At 43.8% G+C, this 21,001-nt stretch overlaps 1 long non-coding RNA gene across 1 annotated transcript in view; it reads right to left on the bottom strand.

Annotated features, from left to right (window-relative positions):
- Window positions 1-424: 424 nt before the first annotated feature.
- The window catches only part of LOC147662767 (uncharacterized), a 75,129-nt gene continuing 54,552 nt past the window's right edge, over window positions 425-21,001 (bottom strand). Inside the window, exon 3 of the long non-coding RNA XR_015305499.1 lies at window positions 425-519. This is a non-coding gene — a long non-coding RNA (uncharacterized LOC147662767). The remainder of the gene's footprint in view (window positions 520-21,001) is intronic.

Raw genomic sequence — 21,001 nt, 5'->3', positions numbered from 1 at the left:
GTGCCTTCTAGTTATCAATCCTATTTTGGCATTTCCTAATCTTCTTCAAAGGTATAGTACTGGCTGGACATTGACTTTGTGGTATGTTGCTTACTGAGCCATATGTCTTGAGATTGACACTCTGCACTCCTTTTTTGAAAATACGAATCTAGTACTCCTTCTTTCTAGGTGCTGTCGCTTAACCTGACCGGCTCAAGTCAGTAACTTAACATATAACACAAACAGAAACTGTCTGAAAACGACGCACTTTTCACAAGCCCCCGCGGGGTGCTCTATAAGCCACAATGATCTATAGTATCAAATGTTATAAAAGTTCATTCAACCAAATCATTGTCAATATGTTTTTTGCATTCAAGAAACAATAAAGATCATTCAAATGAAGAACATCTTTTTTATTTGTAGTTTTCTTGTCTTGTACTTTGTTCTTCAGTCTTGGCATATTACTTCATGTACATCCATTCATCTTTTTCAGTAAATCCCAATGCATTTCGGTATAGCAATACCTTCATCAGGGGAATACTGTAATCAAAATCAATGCAATAACAATAATCAGAATTGAAAATACGGGAGCCCCAGACTCCACCTCAAGTGTATATCACCTCTAAGGCAAGTTTGTCAAAACGAGTACCAGCTTAGCTCTACCTCCACCAATGTGTCTAAAAGCAAGAAGTGAAAGCCACCACGTGTCACGCTATACTCAAGCCCAGAGAATATGTACCTGACTCGATGCAGTAAGCGACTGTACTGTGCCACGTATGATGTTCCTAAGTAATGAAACAAGATGGTAGCTAACTGTGCTGACCATAACTAAAAAGACGCCAAAAGCAGAAACCAGTTACCGCCTACCTATATCCGTGAATGTTCTCCCCCGAAGTTAAACGTCAAAGAGTCTTGCCTTTCGTGTCCAGCAACTGCAAAAAAATGTGCGATGCCATTAATGTCCCGCTAACGGGTCTACTGATCTCCCAACCTTAACCCGCGTCCGTGCTTCTCATTACCTCGCTACTGGGAACTAGTTGCTTGTCTCATCATCTTGCGCTCAGAGACGCCGTCTCTGACCCATCCTAATGAATAGACTACCATTTCCGGGTTAACACTAAAAACGGACTATTGGAACTGACAGCGAGCGCCATGTTTGCCTAGTCAATAACGTATAGGTAACGGAGATTCAAGAGAGGAGCAAAAACGAATAGGGCATATGTTAAATATGTGTGAAACCACATATGGGGTCTGATGACAAGATCTATGAAAAAATGAACATAAACTAAGTGTAAAAAATGAATGAAAAATGAATAAAATACTGACATCTACCACTAAGTGAGTGCTGGTTATGACAAAGTTGCCGTACAAACCATGATAATAACAATACTCAATACATATGTTTATTTACAGAAAACATGCAAATTCACTTTTGTCATTGAGTCCCCGCGGCTCTAGCGTATTCAAACTGCGAATCCAGTATGTCTCCCTTTGCAATAATTGGCGATTGGTATCAGCATGTACCTCCTGATTAATGCTTTCTAACACTGTGAAACGCAATTGTGGGATGGTGTGTTGTCTCTCTTTCCAATGCATTGCCAAGTTAGATTTAGGGTTCCCCGTTCTTATCAGGCTCTTGTGCTCCGTTATACGGACCTTGACTTTTCTTGTGGTTTTACCCACATATACCAGCCCGCAAGGGCATTTAATGGCATAGACTACTCTGCTGGTGTTGCAGTCTGACGTGTGTCTTAGCTGTATGTGTTTGCCTGTCTGTGGATGTGTGAACACATCCCCTGTCATTACGTTGCCGCAGTGACCACAGTTGTGGCACTTTACCATGCCTCTATGTCGTGCATTGCCTGTGTTGATCTGAGAGTCTTTTAATATCTCTTTTATGTTCTTAGATCTGGTGTGTGCAAATAGTGGTTTGTCAAGAAACACATTTTTGAAGTCTGTCTCTTGTTCAATCACTTCCCATCTTTTCAAAATGCTTTTCTTAATGAATCTACTCGATGTGGAGTGTTTGATTACAAATACCTCCCTCTGAAGTGGTTGTCTAACTGTTTTTACAAGCAGTTCCTGTCTATCTTTCTGGCTGGCTTTGAGTTTAGCCTGCTGTAATACCTCTTCTGGATAGCCTCTCTCTTTGTATGCCTGAACCATAACCTCCATCTCTTGAATACCTTGTTCTTCCTGTGAACAAATTCTGCGTGCACGTAAAAATTGTGAGAAAGGTAGGTGATTTTTCAAGGATAGTGTGTGGAAGCTGCTATAGTGTAATGCACTATTGCGGTCTGTGGTTTTTTGTACAGTCTTGTATGTAGGCCATCTCCTTTGTTTTCGATGAGTATGTCCAAATAGTTGATGGATTTATCATCAACGGAGTATGTGATCTTAATTTGGTCATGACAACAATTTAACTCTGTCAACAAGTTTTCTAACATCTCATGTGTACCATCCCACACCATAAGGATGTCGTCTATGTACCTGACATAAAGCTTAAGATGTTGTGACCCTTGGGGGTTTTGCAAAATGTTCTCGTTCTCATACTTTGCCATGAATATATTAGCAAAAGTTGGTGCTCCAGTAAAACCCATGCTAGTACCTGTCCTTTGTAGGTAAAAACTGTCTTGCCATCTGAAATATCCATGGTACAAACAGAAATGCAACAATTCTAGGAGAAAAACATTTGTACCTTCATCATAATCATGCTGTAATAACATCCATTCAACAGCCTCTATGCCCTCCTGATGAGGGATAGAGGTATACAAGGCAGATATGTCCACAGTGCATAACAAAACATTTTCTCCTGGTATTATAATCACTTCACCAATCCTTTTTAAACAGTCTGTGGTATCTTGTATGTACGTGCTCCATTGTTGTACTAATGGTTGTAGGTAATGATCTAAAAACTTGCCTAATGGTTCATGCAGAGACCCACATCCTGCCACAATTGGCCTGAATGGGGGGTCTGCTGGATTCTTGTGCATTTTGGGCACCATATATATATGAGGCCTCTTGGTGTATTGGACAGTCAAGAATTTGCGGGTTTGCTCATCTATCCAACCCATCTCCTGTGCTCTTTCAAGAATCGTGTTCAGAATAGTTTGAAAACGAACTGTGGGGTCGGTATCCAATTTGATATATGTGTCTTCATCGGTAACATGCTGATTGACCTTTGCCAGATAATGAGAATGGTTAAGTACAACCAGTGCTCCTCCTTTATCTGCCGGGACAATTTTTAACATATCATTCTGTGCCAATTTTACCAAGGTTTGATGTTCTGATTTGGTCAAGTTATTTTGTCTAGTCTTTGTGGTTGAGATCTGTTCTACATCTTTCTTTACCAAGGTTTCAAATAGATCCAAAGCCTTGTGTGAAAATGGAGCCATAAAAGTGCTCTTAGGTCTGAAGACCTGTGGTTTTTCTGGTGTGGTGGCTGGGGTTGCGGACTCTGTGTTAATCGTGTGGAAAAACCACTGTAACCGAAGTTTTCTCATGAATTTAAATAATGCAACTTCAGTTTTCCAATTTGTTAGTGGAATACGTCGGAACAAAAGAAATGCCTTTGTTCAAAACCCTGATTGTTATTGCATTGATTTTGATTACAGTATTCCCCTGATGAAGGTATTGCTATACCGAAATGCATTGGGATTTACTGAAAAAGATGAATGGATGTACATGAAGTAATGTACCAAGACTGAAGAACAAAGTACAAGACAAGAAAACTACAAATAAAAAAGATGTTCTTCATTTGAATGATCTTTATTGCTTACTGAGCCATGCCATATCTGAAAACTTTAATCCCGGCTGCGTCCTATAGTAAACCTCAATTGATCAACTTCCCTACCACCAAAGAGTCAAGTGCTGAATCGAAGTAAATTGTTCATCCAATTAGATTGCAACATGGACTCGGGACACTACTGGTAAAAAAATCAGTACCAATAAAAAATGCTGGTGAACATTTGTGAGCAACCACTGGTAGCAAGAGGATTGCTATACAAGGCATCAAATATATTGTTGTTCTGCCCTTGTGGTTATGAAGCACCTTATATAAAACAATTATGATAACATCATGCATATTGGAATCCTAGAGCTATGCAGTACTTAGATGTGCACAACATACACTCTTATTTGCGGTTGAGACTTGATCTCATAACCTTGAGGAATTTGGAACCCTATAATTTAAGTCCTGAGTCTACCTATGGTAAATCCTTGCTACTCACTGAACTTTTAAATCCTCATCAGGCGTTATTTCAGAACTTACTTCTGACAAAACATGTACCTGTCAAACAGGAATTAATTACAAATATGGCCATAAGAGGAGTTTATGATCTAGCATATTAAAGAAAAAGGGTCAAAGGCATTTAAAAAAATGAAAAAAGGTTATTTTTCGAATCAAACTGTACGAATGTTAGAATTTGTTTTCTAAAATAATGTCAATGAAATATGAAGAATAATGATTATTTCATTAAGGTGTTTTAAAGCGAGTTTAAGGGACAGAAACATGGGACAGGCTCCTTCTGGCAAAGCACCGCTTAGGGCTGGCTTTAGAGATGGAGGTTCCCGGTGCGATACTTATATTTCTGATGCCTCCCCCACCAATGACCTCCTCCATGGATTCCCACCCGTCAACAGAGCACCTCATCTCTTCATAGCTCCTCTCCCACATATATTTTATTGTAAAGTGCTGCTTGGGAAAGGCTTTACTAGTGAGAATGTAGATCAAACCAAATGAACCCTTTTCAGCTACATTAGAAGAAGATAATGAAAGACTGTGGAAAAAACAAAGTCCTAACCTATACAATGTAGTTTGAGTGTATCTCTTTGAAGACAGTTCATATTAGCATTGTAAGTTAAGAAGTGCAAGTAACAAAAAGGATACCATGACAAAAGCAGTATTCAACTGAGCTATCCATAAAAGATACAGTTCTCTGGTCTGCATTCTCCGCAGCAGGCACATTAACCCTCTGTGCTACTTTATGAGTCCAAACTGCAACTAGACAAAAACGCCATCTTTCCATGAGGAACATCAATCCCCAGAGTAATCTTGACAATTTTATTGCTGCCTGGAAACTCTGCAGCATCTGCTTTTAACACCGTAGGCTAATCTAAACACAGCGCCTGTTGAGTTCAGCGCCAGGTGTAGCTGCACCGGTCGCACCGCCCTACAGCCGGCGCTGGCACCATAACAACCAGCTGCAATCAGCATTTCGTTAGAGGCCAAAAAGTTGATGCAGGTGCATGTACCTAGGCTGGAAATATGAACTGCACAGCCTTCAATTTGGGATTACACCAGAGACACATTGGGCTCATTTTATAGAGATGCTGAATGATGGACACTGCACCGCTATTTATACTATGATTGGACGGCGATCCTGGTGCCTGCATCTTAACGGCAGAGAACTGCTGCTTCCAGAGCTGTCTGTCAGGCACCCCACAAGAATGCTAAATACATTTTTAAAAAGTAGGTCAAGAAAATGAAACATTGCTGTCTGCAAAAGCTGTGCCACCGAGCTGCGGTATACCTTGCACACATTTTTGGAAACCTGAGACAAAACAAGCAACAAAGTTTCATGTTTTTTTTGGGGGGGAAATCTTTATTAACATTAAGGCATATTAAGCATTTATCCTGGTACATTCAATCATGTAGTCGTTTTGTACATAGTTATATCTTCGTATTTTACAGTATGTAACAGACAACTTCTATCAGTGACTTTACCTACCCACACTAAAACTTACGTAATCATTCTTATATGTCCAGATATCAGTCATCGGAGTTTACCAAATTATCTCCCGTGGTGTGTTGCTTAACATGAGCCCCCATCTTATTGATCCTAAGAAAACTCCCCCCCCCCAAACAAAAGTTATCATTTTCAAGTATGCTTCCACACTATTCTCCCCATCAGCAAGCCTCCATGCCCTTCCGTCACCGCTCAGTTACAGTGTTCCAGAACGCCATTGCATTTGGTCCGCTCAGGCAGCCATCCCCAGCCCTATCCGTTACTCATCTTCCCCCTCGGAGTCCAGTTCATCTCCCTGCGGCAGAGGTTCACATATCTCTCCTCTATAGACATTCCATGCCGCCCATACCTTGTTCCGCTTACGGGGGGAAGCTCGAAGGACATATACCGCCCTCTCCGTAACCATCAGTATATCCATATTTTTAGCCCATCTGTTCACAGTGGGTAGCTCCGGAGCCCCCCACTTCTGCGCGATATCTTGCTTAGCCACTGTCATGGCCAATGTAGCCCAAATTAGTCCATATCTGTCTAGGTCGTTGGGATCCCAGATGTTTAGGAGGCATTTGCGTGGTTCAGGCAAAACAGAAATCTTAAGTGTTTGGGAGATTGTACGCATTATTTGCCTCCAGAATTCCTGTATATGTGGGCAGTCCCATAATGTATGAAATAGTGTTCTCCTCCCCGCAGCCCCTCAAGCAAAAGGGATGTGGTGCTCTATGTATTTTGTGGAGCAGCGTTCTAGTATAGTAGATGCGGTGTAAAATTTGAGTTGCACCAGTCTGAACTTTGCCGAAATGCCCACCTCTCTCTGGGAGGCTAATGCCTCATTCCATTCCGATTCGTCCGCCTCACCTACCTCCCCCTCCCATTTTTCTTTGAGTTTCAGTGTAGGGTCCTCCAAGTTGTTGATCAGTTTTTTGTACGTGAGGGAGGTCGCGCTTTCTTGCATAAAGTCTATCAGTAGTCTATCCTCCAGTGGTGAGGAATCTGGTATGTCAGTTCCCGCTGGAATCGCCCGGAGTAGTGCGTGTCTGATTTGTACGTAACTATATGTTTCAGTGGATCTAAAGCCATGTTGCTGCTGGAGCTGTGGAAATGTTATTACCATGTCTTTGTCCCAAAGGTCCCCTACCGTGGAAATGCCTATTTGGTCCCACTGCGCAAATCCTTTACACAATCTAAGGGTCCCCAGTGACCTTGTGTCCCACAGTGGTGTCATTTTAGTGATTTTCCCTTTCCAGCCCAGTTGTGCCTGCGCTATGTGCCACAGGGCTGCTGTGTGCCGCGTTGGACCGATCAGATGATTAAGCTGCGGTTTATTATTTAGCACTAAGAGCATACAGTCCGCCCCCAGCTGTGACCAATCTGCCTGATATGCTGGGTCATCTCTCGGGGCGTGGATCCATTGGTTAATTATTTTAAGCTGAGCTGCCCAGTAATATAGCTGTATGTTGGGCAGCGCAATCCCCCCCTCATACCAACTTTTTACCAGTTTGTCGTAGGCTATACGTGCCGGGCCATTATTCCAGAGCAGGTTGGAGACTAACACCGCAATTTGTTTGAAATATCGCGGTGGGACAAGATGTGGGGTGTTTTCCAATACATATAGGAACCTGGGGAGAGCCATCATTTTATACAAGGCTGCCCTCCCTAGGAGGGTCAGGGGTAAAGTTGCCCAGTGCTTAACGTCTGCACGTAGGCGATCCATAGGTGGTTTTAAGTTATTAGTAAAGAAGGCTGCTTCATCCTGCGTGACGACAATGCCCAGGTATTTAAAGGAGGTCGTTGACGTTGCCAAAGGGCAGTCTTCCTGTAGCCCTGGTGCCGGGCCCTTCAGCGTGTATATCACTGATTTTGACCAGTTCAGGGTATAGCCTGAAGACTTCCCGTGCATGTTGCAGAGATCCAGTAGGGCTGGGATTCCGACATCAGGGTCGACCATATAAACGAGCATGTTGTCCGCATACAGTGATATTTTATCCTCCCATCCTTCCTCCCATTTAATGCCTCTGAATAAGGGCGTTGTCCTAATTAGGATTGCCAAGGTTTCGAGTACCAACGCAAAGAGTAAGGGTGACAAGGGGCATCCCTGCCTAGTCCCCCTGCCCAACGGGAATGTCAGCGAGATGTGGCCGTTGGCCACCACCTGCGCAACCGGTTTCGTGTAGAGTAGTCGTATCCAGGCTATGTATTTCGGCCCAAAGCCCATACGCGCAAGTACCACAAAGAGATATTCCCATTCTACTAGATCAAAAGCCATTTTGGCGTTGAGGGAGAGAATTACTGCCTTCTCCGAGAGGAGGTGTGAACGAGCCAGTACCCCATGAACCCTCCAGAGATTCAGTGCTGTACTTCTGTGGGGCATAAAGCCTGATTGGTCAGGGTGGATCAGGGTGTGCAGGTGTGGCATCAAACGGTTGGCCAGAAGTTTGGCTAGTACCTTGGCCTCTACATTAAGCAGGGATATTGGGCGATATGAGGTACAGTCAGTTGGGGGTTTTCCCGGCTTCGGTATGGCTATAATCGTGGCCGTGCGCTGATCAAGCGGCAATTCCGCCCTTTCCCGGCTCTCCATATACATGTCCAGTAGGGGTCTACTGAGCTCCGAGGCCATTGCTTTATACCATTCCACGGGTAGTCCATTGGGACCCAGCGCTTTGCCTGATTGCAATGCCTGAATCGACAACTGAATTTCTTCCTCTGTCTGGTCTACCTCTAGGTCTTGCATAGCCTCGTGTGTTATACTGGGGATGTCGATGTCAGCTAGCGAGACCGATGCCATAAGTTTCATGTTTTTTACAACTTATCGAAACTTTGTACTAATCAAAATAAAATACAGAGTTGAATAGAACACCAAACAATGTTTCACGCTGCTTAGTGTACGAGATCTTGGTTTTCAAGGACCCTGACAGCAATAACAGTTTTATATGAGCGGGCAAAACTCTGCCAAAGTAAACCCAGACAATTAAAGCATAGACGAGGATCCCTCAAACCCTTACCCCGTCTAAGGAACAAGTCAGCCCCAGGCTTTAGAGGTCAATAAAACTAAGTGAGTTTCAGAAAGGACCTGCCTGACCCACTCATCATAAAGTACCAATCAAAAGCTATCTCTCTGGCTGACTTGGCTTTCACCTTTAAATGAGTCCACCACTAAACTTCACGTCTATAGGTCCTCCAGAACTTTTTCAGGAAAAATGTTTGTTAGATTATGGGGTCTCTAGTTGGCACAGGTAGGTACTTGTGACAAATAGGGACCCTCTCCTCTAGTCAGGATAAGGGGATTACACTCTTAAAATAACCCCTGCTCACCCCCTTGGTAGCTTGGCACGAGCAGAAGGGCTTTACTTCAGAGGCATTGAAAGTTAAGCAGTTGGGACCACATACAGTAACCCAGTGACAACACTACAAATGGACACCACACAGGTTTTATATCAAAAATAGGTAGACTTTATATAGAGTTACCACAAGACCATAAAATACAAAAATACACACTATGATTACTTTAAGATGGTAGATTTAAGCTTAGTTCAGTTCAGTTCTTAGATGCGACACTCTGCGTCAATGTACCTTAGGTTGCGTTGCGCTTCCACGACAAGCAATGTCCCAGCAATGGGAAATGCGGCAAAGTTCAGATACAAAGAAATAAAGACCTGAAGATCTTCCAGATGCGGCACGCTTCTCTGGAATGCGAGAAGTTCTCGGTTCGATGCGTGGATTGCAGCGGCGACACCCTTCTTCGGAGTTGCGACGGCGGGTGACACGCTTCTTCTCGTTGAGTCGCGCTTCCAGCTCTTTTGAAGGCCCAAAACAGCAGCAGGCACAACTAAAGAACTCTGGGGAGCTGAGGGGTGAAGTCTGTTGTCCCTGAGACTTCAGCAGGAGGCAAACTCTTTTCCAAGCCATTGGAGATCCTTCATAAGTGGAAAGCAAAGTACACAAAGTTCCTTTCTCCTTCCTTTGGCAGTAAGGCAACCACTGCAGGCCAATCCCCCAAGCAGCCCTTCAGCTTGGAAATAGTCTCTCCTCAGTTTCGTCAGGTTCCTCTCCTCAGTAAAGGTTTCTTATTGTAGTACAAAGTGATCTAATTCTTGGGATCAGGGTCCCAATATTTACACCCCAAAATCTTTGTTCTCTGAGGGGCCTTTGCCCAGTCCAAACTAGTTCTGAAGCACTCTGTTTACCAGACTTCTTTCCCATTACAGTGCAGGGCATGCACATCAGACGCCCCACAGGAGGTGGAGCCAGCATTGTGGAAGGCAAGTACAGTCCTGGAGCACTTTGTTTACAGGACTCCTTCTCTTCTTTCAGTGTGTAGAGTATGTTATGTTATGTTATAATTTTGGTAGAGTGCAACAGCTGCCCCAGCAAAGAGGCGTCCCGGCGCTGATGAACCACAGACACTATACTGAGGAAAGAAAGGAGTGGGATATACAGGAGTCCTAAGGAGAGGGGAACAGGTGGGTCTTGATGGCCTTCCGAAAGTAGACAAGTTTTCCAGAGAGCGGATGTTCAGTGGCAGAGCGTTCCAGAGCTTGGCTCCCAAAACCCTAAAGGAGCGACCACCAGTGCGGCAAAGCTTTGTACGGGGTACAATCAGTAGGTGCTGGCCTAATGAGCGCAGGTTGCGCCGAGGCACGTACGGTGTAAGGAGTGGTCGCAGAAGTTCTGGGCATCCGGATTTGAGTATTTTGAATGTCATAATGAGGGTTTTGAACTCGATTCGGGATTCGATAGGTAACCAGTGCAGCTTTCGGATAGTGGCTCTGGCCGAGCATCTGCGGGGAAGACCAACCAAGGCTCTTGCCGCAGAGTTCTGCACGCGTTGCAGTCGCGCTATCTCCCCTTTATTGGCGCCAAGAAGTAGAACATTGGCGTAGTCCAAGCGGGAGAAAATTGTGGCTTGGACAATGAGTTGGCGAACCTTAGGGTAAAAAAAACCGAGTATAGGGCTGAGACTCCTCAGCAGGCCCACACAAGTAGCTGCCACTTTTTTTGTGTGGGTCTGAAAGCTGAGTGAGGAGTCCATCCAGACGCCTAGGTTTTTGACCAAGGATTTGGGTGGTGGAATAGTGCCTAGTGACGAGGGCCACCAGTGCTCATTCCAGTAGCTGGTGTTCCTTCCGAGGAGCAGCACCTCTGTCTTGCCTGCATTGAGCTGCAGGCAGTTGTCCATCATCCACTGGGCTACTGCAGCAAGGTCATCCCTAAATCTTGAGGTCGAAGTGTAAGGGCCTTCCGTGAGAGTGATGGCCAGCTGCGTGTCATCTGCGTATGACACCAGCGTTAGGTCCCACTCTTTAGCCACTGCCGCAAGTGGCTGCACGTAAAGATTGAAAAGGGATGGGCTTAGTGCAGAGCCCTGCGGGACTCCCTGTCCGATGGGATGGGGTTTTGAAAGAAACGGGGGAGCTGACACCCAGAAGCATCTGTCCTTCAGGAAGGAACAGAACCATTCCAGGGCAAGACCGGCAATCCCTACTGTCGCCAGACGATTTAACAGAATGTTATAGGATACCGTGTCAAAGGCTGCGCTGAGGTCTAATAGAATCAGCGCAGCACTCTGACCGGCATCGAGGATCATCCGGAGATGTTCAGTCGTAGCCAGGAGGGCAGACTCGGTGCTGTGGCCTGGTCTGAACCCATTTTGAGATGGGTCCAAGATGTCGTTTTGATCCATATGTAGGGACAGGACGTTGTTAACATGAGCCTCTGCAAGTTTAGACAGCCATGGGAGCAGCAAGATAGGTCTGAAGTTTTCCAGTTTGGAAGGGCCTAAGGTGGGCTTCTTGATAATAGGGGAGACCCAAGCTTGTTTCCAAACAGTCGGGACACTAGCCGAAGAAAAGGAGAGATTCAGTATGGAGGCCAGGGAAGGCAGAAAAAATTCGAATTATTCCATGAATTGGGTAGGCCTCATCGGGTCTGCTGGAGAGCCAGACTTAACTTTCCTGCAGAGTTTAGTTAGGTACTCATAAGAGATTTCTGGTAATGAGCGTCATGGTGGTGCCATTAGAAATGGAGTTAGTGAAGTTAGGAGGGTTGGGAGAGTGCTGTGGAAATGATCTGTATATTCTTTGCACTTTCTCTACAAAGAACGTGGCAAGGTCCTCACAATGCTGCGCCTAGAGTTAGTTTCTTCTGCATAGAAGGAGGCGCATGCGGAGCCGATAGCTTTATGGTAAAGTTTCTGTTTGGATAGGTAGAAGCTTTGTCTCTATTATTGTATTCCCTTCTCCATATTCGCTCGGCTTTTTTGCAATCTTTCTCATGGATTTCAGGGTGTCGTTATACCATGGGTTGGAGGGAGAGCTGCGCCCTTTGGTTCATTTGGCTGGGATGAGAACATCTAGTCCTCTAGTAATCCAATCTTGAAAGGCATTATAAGTCGTGTTGATGTCCAAGTTTGCCTCACGTTAGAATTCTCCTAGAGTGACGTGCAGGTCACTGGTTGAAAGTTTATGCCAAGGTCTCTTAAGGCGTCAAGTTGGCTCAGTTTTATTAAACGTTTCTCTAACTAACAAAGTCATTTTAATAGGATAATGGTCTGTCTATCCCATAGGTTTGGGCACTTCTGTCTTAACCTCCGGGATGTTAGTGAAAACAGGGTCTAATATATGCCCGGCCGAGTGTGTGGCGGCCTGGATTAGAGAATTGAGTTGTAAGGCAGCAAAGTCGGCCAAGAGGTTTTTGATAGTAGGGTCTTGAGACAGATCAAAATGAAGATTGAGGTCACCTAATATAGTGAAATTGGCTGACCTCACCACTAAGGAGTTTGCTATTAGAGACATTAGCCGCTCCCCAGGGGGTGGAGCCAGCATTGTGGAAGGCAGGCACAGCCCTATTCAAGGTTCAGGTGCAACTCCTCCCTCCCATCTAGATGCAGATCTCTCTATTCATCACATTCCTCAACATCATCACACACCAACATTACACACCACACCACAGTCACATTGGCTGAGCAGCAGGTATAACACATCTCCCTTATTTTCACAGAATAACATTAGACTCATGCATGGTGTTTACCATATTGCAATGCGAAGCAATGCAGATGCATGAAGATAATAGGTGGAAAACATTGCATGCATTATGCACAACAAGGCAAGAAACATACACTAAAAGTGCATGTGAAAAACAGATGAAAACATTGCAAGCATTATGTGTAACTGAAAAAGGAACATAATAATTGCAACGGACCATGAATGTAACAACAGCAAATAATCATACTGAAAATAACCCCTTCCCCATTTCTACCCAGAACACAGCATACACTCTCTACCAAACCACTAATCCTCAAACAGACCCCAAAATGCTGCAGACATGCAAGCTGGCCAGACAGACATAAAGAAACAAGTATGGAACCAATCACAGGGGTGCAGTAGTGGATAGCCTATAGCAAAAGAACAAGAGAACAGGACAGATGAAACACCTAAACTGGTGAACCACCTTGACTTAAACGATGTCCCCTCACCATGACCCGTAGTAGGGTGGGGCAACACTTTATACACGCATATATTTTGCCTTCAACCCTACACTTCACCCTAACCCATAGTAAGGGTGGAACAACACAACATATAAGTCAACTAGCTTCAACTCTGAACTTACCCTAACCCATAGTAAGGGTGGAAAAACACTTCACATACATAATTTGGCTTCAACCTTGATCTTCACTCTAACCCATAGTAAAGGTGGAACAGCACTTCACATAAGTCATTTGGCTTCAACCCTGCCCTTCACCCTAACCCGTAGTAAGGGTGGAACAACACTTCACATCAGTCATGTGGCTTCAACCCTGCCCTTCATCCTTACTCCATAGGTAGGGTGGAACAACAACGTCAACTCTGCTCTTCACCCACACTTCCATGGATAGGGTGGCACACCTACTTGCTGCAAGTAGTTTGAGCTTAGCTCTGCACTTCTATCCTGCATGACTACTACTTATAAAGTCAATACAGAAACTACAATGGCCGGTGATATTACTGCACCATCCCACAATCACAGAGTGGTGGACACCAACCTAATCGCGACACCGTCCCACAACCACATAGAGTCATAAAACATGAATGACTGCTCCTTACCCACTGATCACCATACCAAAACACACACTAGTACAAAATGAGTGAATTACCACCTCAAAGTCATCCCCAAGGATACATCACTAGTAATAAATATGTTGTTATTTTATGGGAAGAACAAAACAAATAAAATGACAAGCAACGGCTACATCCTTACATCATACATAACACAGCACATCATGTCAAACATGTAGGTAAAAATGTTTAAATATGGTGAAACATATGAAAGCACACCACAATGAGCATATGCGGCACAAATACATGAGAAGAAAACATGACATTACTGTTGGTACACCAGCATTGTTCAAAGTCATATGTAAATGTAAATGTAAATGTAAATGTATAGGCATTTATATAGCGCACTACTTACCCGTAGGGTCCCAAGGCGCTTCGACCGCTGCGAAACCCTTCCTGGCTTCCCTGAGAGATGGTCCCTTAATGGGTATCTCCAGGGTGAGACCAGGCATCCCCGGCGGTCTGGTGGGGCCGTTAGTGAGGATGAGGCAAGCTAATGCCCAGAGTTGCCGAGTGTGATCGCTGATCAGAGTGGGCACCGAGGCGAGAGAATTATCGAGTCCGCTGACCCTGGTCCAGAAACCTGCCGCGCCGGGAATCGAACCCTGGTCCCGGGCCGTCCTCTGCTCTCGGGTCTGCCGCCTCTAACCAGTGAGCCACACTACCTCAATGCCTCCCAGGACTAAATATCACTTTGGGTTATGACCAGGGTGTTCAGTGTGACCTCCGACTCGACCAAGTTGCTCCCTGCTACTGACGGTCATATTCATATGTCTCCCTTAGAGTTAGCACATCCAAAGGCTACCTTGCATTCTGTCCCATAAAGTGTCCTCCGAGTCCTTACACAAACAAAGACCAGCAGGGAATACTTCCCACAATGTCGTGACCACCACGCGAATAAATGTACATCTTCCCAACGACGAAGGTGAATGGACTTTCCTTCCGATACTGCCATGCGTCTGTTCTCGTGGAACTTCCTTCCGATATAAAAGTCCTTCCCAAGCAAATATACGCAAAAGCAAGGCAGTTGCTCAGGAAACCAGTTCAGCTTTGATTGGCGAGTACAGGATGAAGGCACGCAAACGTAAAGAGGACCTGGTGGCTCTGGTCATGTACACGCGGTTCAATGTCTCTCTAACAGGTACTGCACCGCCATACTGTTACAGGCGCCACTGAGCTGCTCCACGCACCACAGAACTGCACCACATGCCACAGGTAATTCAAAACTCGCACAGCTATCGGACAATTTGCGCTGCTGCCAAAGCTTGTACAAAGCTTGCCCCAAAGCGACGTCACGTACTAACGCCCCAATCTCCTCCACACCAGCTCCAAGTACATACATTGACACCAACCAAATCGAAGGTTCCCCATGTTTCTGTGGCAGAGCGATCTGCTGAATGTGCGCTTCAGACACTTCTAGCATGCAAGAAACAGCCCAGAATCCCACATCCTCACAGACCGCTGGCAGGGACACATGCGCAGGAGTAGTCCAAGCATCAAAGTGGTTGCTATCCTCTGCCATCTGGTCATGTACTGACATTGAGTTCATGAAAGGATTGAATTCAACCATGCCCTGGCTGTTAGGTTGTCCGGTAGTATAGGACACTGTTGGGGCTAAAGGGCATACCATCATACTCTGAACTTCAAGTTGCTTATGTATTCTAAAGATCATTTAACTTCCTTCTTTCAGTTGTATTTCTTCTTTCAGTAGTACTCCTTCTTTTGTTTCATTAGTTTCTTCTTTCACTCAAATAACACACGCAGGTTCATCTTAATCCGTCTTCAAATCGTTGTCAAATATATTTATTGAAAAGATGTCCAGTAGTCCAGGGTAGATTATGTAAAATGTTTATTATGATAGATGGTATGTAGAGCCCCACTAGGAGCAGTCATCATGCTGCTCAGTCCATCCTCCAACTGACTCCCTCACTTATCAACATTCCACACCACAGTCACACTGGCTGAGCAGCAGCTATAACACATTCCAACACAATTTGCAATATTTTGTGGTTGGATTCAGAAAACCTTTTCTACACGCAGGTACAACTAGCACATGGATTACATTGTAACCCATGTATGCATGAATTAGTGAATATTCACAAGGGTAAATGTGTATATATGTATGAGTTGGATATGTAGTTGAATTATACTAATAATTCAGAGCTTCCACAAAAGTTACAGCTACATACGTGTTGTAAGCCGGTTCCAGAACATGTAACAAGGAACTTTTTTAGGTTTTTTTGTTGCCCTTCATGGGCATATGGCCAGTGATGGACTGAACATACAAGTCCATTTGGTTAAGTGGACTGAAGTCTGATTCTGCCCATGTGCCCAAAAATGCAAAAGAGCAATTTTAAGGCATAAACTGGCTGATAAAGCAGCCTCCCAGGCAAATAATGTTGTGGCATTCAAGAGAACAACATCTCTATTCTATCAGGGCCCGGGTAGCACTATATCATGCTTTATGTTCACCTGCAATAAGCTACAAAGAAAAGCAAAGAGTGTACATGCTTTGTGTGCATACTGTAATTCACAGCAGAGCGGCAATAAAGAACAAGCATTAGCAACACTAATAGGTCTGGCATTTGCTGTCAGACTTCAGCCTTTGTCCATGCTTGTTCTATTTTCTGAATAACTATATTGTTGTGGAAGCTTCTCAGTTCGCAGCAAATATTTTATTTAAAAACAAACAGTGCTTAAAAACAAAAATTTAGACATTGCCATAGTGGTCCCTGACACTGAAAGGATCTACTTTGTGTGTGGATTTGCTCATTATAAATAGGTAGAATACCATCACTCACAGCAAATTTAGTAATCACTGGCTGAGGTAGACTGCCCACTGCCTCATGCTGTAGTGGGTGGAAGAAAAATGTGAATGGAACAATAACAGAACAATGGATAACCAAACACCTGACCAAAAAAGAGAAGTAATTCTAGGGTAAGAGATGCTTTAAACATTAACGTTAAACAGACATGTACTGTTTGATAGTAAACAGACATTTTCAGTGACGAAGGGCCCGATGTAGGTAATTCCGATTTACCGACTCTTGAATACCGAATCATACCGATTCGGTATTTAAGAGTAGGTAAATAGGAAGAGGGCAGATGTAGGTAATTCTTATTTTAGAATTACCTTTACCGATTCGGTAAATACCGAATCGGTATTTCCTCTTGATTCCTATGGGCCTTGAAGCCCATAGGAATCAATGGGAAATACCGATTCTGTATTTACAGAATCGGTAAATACCGAATCCTGGCTGGGGGAACGGGGTGTCACTTTGACACCCTGTAGCACCCAGATTGCAGGCTTGTGTGCCATGTGGCACACAGACATGCCCTAAGGGCATGTCTGTGTGTCACATGGCATAGGTGTACATGCACATATGTGCATGTACACTGGAATTCGGTATTTTACCACACAATAGGATTGCATGGTAAAATAAGAATTCCTAAGGGCCTGTGGCACTGCAAACTGTGCCACCTACATCAGGAATTACAGATTCTGTAAATATACTGAGTCGGTATTTTACAGATTCTGTAAATTTACCGATTCAGTAAATTTACTGATTCGGTAAATTTACAGAATCAGTAAAATTGGGGCCCCCTACATCTCAAAAAACAATTACCGTCCGGTAACGGCCGAAATCAGCCGTTACCGACCGGTAATTGGCGACCTACATCTGGCCCAATATCTTTTCTGACATCACAGATTTCATTTAAGAATTCCGAGCTACTTCATCTCCTTAAGTGATTAGATAAGAAGAACATTGCTACTAGATAAAAACTGCGGTAGAACCAGGAGGTAAGGACTATATTCTATGTTTACCTTACTTGTCCTGTGTAAGTGGGGATTTGATCGGGGTGCACAATGAGCACAGCCCAAATAAAAGTAAACATAGTCTACAGTGAACCAGAAATATCTTGAAAAGCTTTAGACAAGTACATCAAATAAATGGGATGCTCCAATTAGAGCACATAATAATTTAAAATTCAAATTTTTGTCCTCAAAATCTTGTGTAAACTGTCTTTCTGGGTGTAATGCCATTGTGGTGCTGCTGCCGGCCTCCTGTCCGTAGCCAGCGGATAAGGCTGTATCGGGCTGGTGGTACACAGGGCCTTTCAAGGCCGGGAAGGACTGTGAGGGCCCCAGAGGGCTGCCTCGATCCACTTATTGATGGGGGCTTATGAGTCTTTGAAAATTCGCACTGACCATCACAACCTTCAGCGTCTCTGGAATATGCAGTGTAGGAATAGTCGGCAGGCCTGGTGGACTTAGTTTTTCAACCAACTTGACTTTATCATTACACATATTCCTGGCCCTAAGAACATCCCAAAGCTCGATAAACGTTTGGTTAAAATATCCTTTTTCCACAAATTATCATTTGGGTAGCTCAATCATTTCTGAAAACGTTTAAGCCAGTTATTCTAAAGAAGAATGGGAAATCTTACAAGGACTAGTGTGTAAGAAGGAACATTTTGTTTCTTCAAAATGCCATTATTTGTTCCTTCTAAAGAGTTGAGAGTTGAAGTGTTCAAGATGTGCCACAAAATTCAAAATAATGGTCGTAGAGGGATTAAATCTACTCTGGAATTCATTCTTTGATCCTTTTGTTGGACCTCTGTTCGAAAGGATACTGAACTCTATTTTGGTTCTTGTCTGACTGTGCTCAGGGAAAGAAATCTCACTCAGTCCTCAGAACTTCTTCAATCTTTACTAATTCCACCAGAACTTTGGCACACGATTTCTACTGATTTCATCATAGCTGTGCCTCCTTCTGGAGTGAACTGGGTCATCGTGGTCACCATTGATTCTTTTTTTTAAACAGTTCCTTTCACAGCCCTTAGGACATTGCCTTCTGCTAAGAGCTTGGGACACATTTTTTAACAAGACATTTTTCTTTTGCATGGTTTGTCCTAAGTTATTGTTTCAGAGTGAAGCTCTCAGTACAACTCCTGCTTTTAGAAATCTTTTTGCAAAACTCTTTAGATTGATGAGGCCATGTCCTTTGGTTTTCACCCCGCATACAAATGGTCAAAGTGAACAATTAAACCAAGAACTGAAACAATATCTTAGATGCCTCTGTAATTCCGCTCAAAGTTACTGGTCTTCCTTTTTGACCATTGCTGAGTTTTACCATAACTATTTCATCCATAGCATGACTCAGTCTTCGCCATTCATCTGTTTCCACGGTCTTGTCTTCAAGCCTTTGCCTTTGGTTTTGAAGGTTCCGGAGCCAATCATGTGGCAACCAGCTTTGACAGTTCAAAACTGCTAGATAACATTTTTTTCTTAATCATCAGAAGTCAAAGAAAAGGATAAAACTGTATGCTGATGGCCATCGTAACTCTCCTCCTACCAATGAAATCGGGAATAATATTTGATTATACTCTAAATATTTGAATTCTTATCTTTCCCAGAACAAATTAAAACCTCTATTCTATGGACCTTTTAAGACTGTTCAAATCATTAATCCAGTTACCTTCAAGGCTCAGCTGCTTCTGAATTGGGAAATGTTTCCAGTGTTTATTTCCTCTCAATTGGAGTTTGGTATCTCAGGACTCACAATTTAAAAACACATCTTTGCAAATGCCACTTTTAGAAAGTTGGCATATTCTTTCTTTATGTATCAAACAATGGGAGAGTCAGGGAAAGGAATCACTCTTCTTTCCCAAAACAATATACCTTAACAACAAAAGAGTAACTAATGGCGCAAGAAAACACAATATATGTAACAAGGGCTGGGTGTGATGGGAAAAAACCTCTGTTTTTTAAAAGAACCCTCACTCACTAACCTGGTTGGTGACATGCTTCATCATCGGGTTCCCACGAGGGAAACCAAGTGTCTCCCTGGTGTGCTGCAACGCCTGTATTTACAGCGGAGCTGTTTTTTTTTTCACTGAGTGATAATGCAAAAAAAGGAAAGTGAGTTGTGTGGGGATTAAAAGATAGCGAGTTGCACCCTGTACCAACTTTAATAGAGGGGCAACCAGCAATGGTTAAAATCAGTGGTGCGGACACTGGGCTGACCTATAAGGCGAGTCAGCTGTATCCTAGAGTTAACTGTGCATAATTTGTCGAAATGTTTCTGCTTATATCAGCTAATTTAGCAAAGTTTTCATCAGGACCGAATACCAATCCCCGGCGGTATACGCACGCTAAGGCGTACCCTAACCTGGGTAGTGTGTGTGTGGTGTGGTAAAACTCACGGTTTTACCCAGTGGGCTCTGTTGGCATTTCCAAAGGCCTACATCTGAAAAGAAAAAACGCAAGGGAAAACATGTAAAGGCATCCACGGTTAAAAGTATTTACATCCTTTCAGAGTTAAAAAGAGGTGTTCAACCATCTGGGATCCCTTAAGATTGGATCACCTAGTGCCCCATCAGTGCATACATTAAGCTGTAACACTGTTGAAAAAACCTCTGTTGTCTATTTAGGTCAGAGGACATATTTTACAGTACTTTACTGAGTGTCAATTGAATTAATCTGAGCATAGTTTTTGCTTAGGAGCGTACTCGGGCGAACGAATGCGCAATGTATCGCCCATGGATTCTGCAATCGTATATTAATAACCCCCAACAGTTAAAAAGGAGAAATTCGTTTTTGCGAAACACACTTCACAACATAATGTGCATCGCCACATGGAATAAACTCGGTTTGCTGGGTTCCGCATCTTAAAGTAAACAAAAGGAAGGCTATATGAACTACGTTCAATGTAACAACCACGACTTGCAATGCAATCCCCAAAGCACTGCCTCTGAAGATCCGCCACCGTGTCAGTCTTGATCAATGCGTCATCAAAGTCTGTGACGCCAGATTCCGCTTCAGGACCTGTGGCCATGTGGTGTGACATCAACACTGTAAAGTCAAAGACTTGCTGCTTGACTGTCAACACTTCATTGACCCTGCACCGGCAGCAGAACCTGGGACAAACTGCAGCCAAAGACTATCCAATAGGCATCAGCTTGGTAACAGCAGTAGTCTGAGCATGTGCGTTTGCCTGCCTGTAGTATGTTCATACACAGGTTTTGGAAGATTAGTGGCTCCATACGGAAGATATGTCGAATCTGCACCCAGAAAACTCTAGTAATTGTTTATGGCAGAGTCGTAGCGTGGATGCCACTGGTCCTAATGCAAGCAAGATGAACAGGAACAGACCCCCAATCTCTGGTTTGGGCGTGATAATCAAC

This window comes from Lissotriton vulgaris, unplaced genomic scaffold (genome assembly GCF_964263255.1).
Source record: "Lissotriton vulgaris unplaced genomic scaffold, aLisVul1.2 SCAFFOLD_234, whole genome shotgun sequence".
NCBI lineage: Eukaryota > Metazoa > Chordata > Amphibia > Caudata > Salamandridae > Lissotriton > Lissotriton vulgaris.
This window is presented reverse-complemented; position numbering and strand designations above follow the sequence as displayed.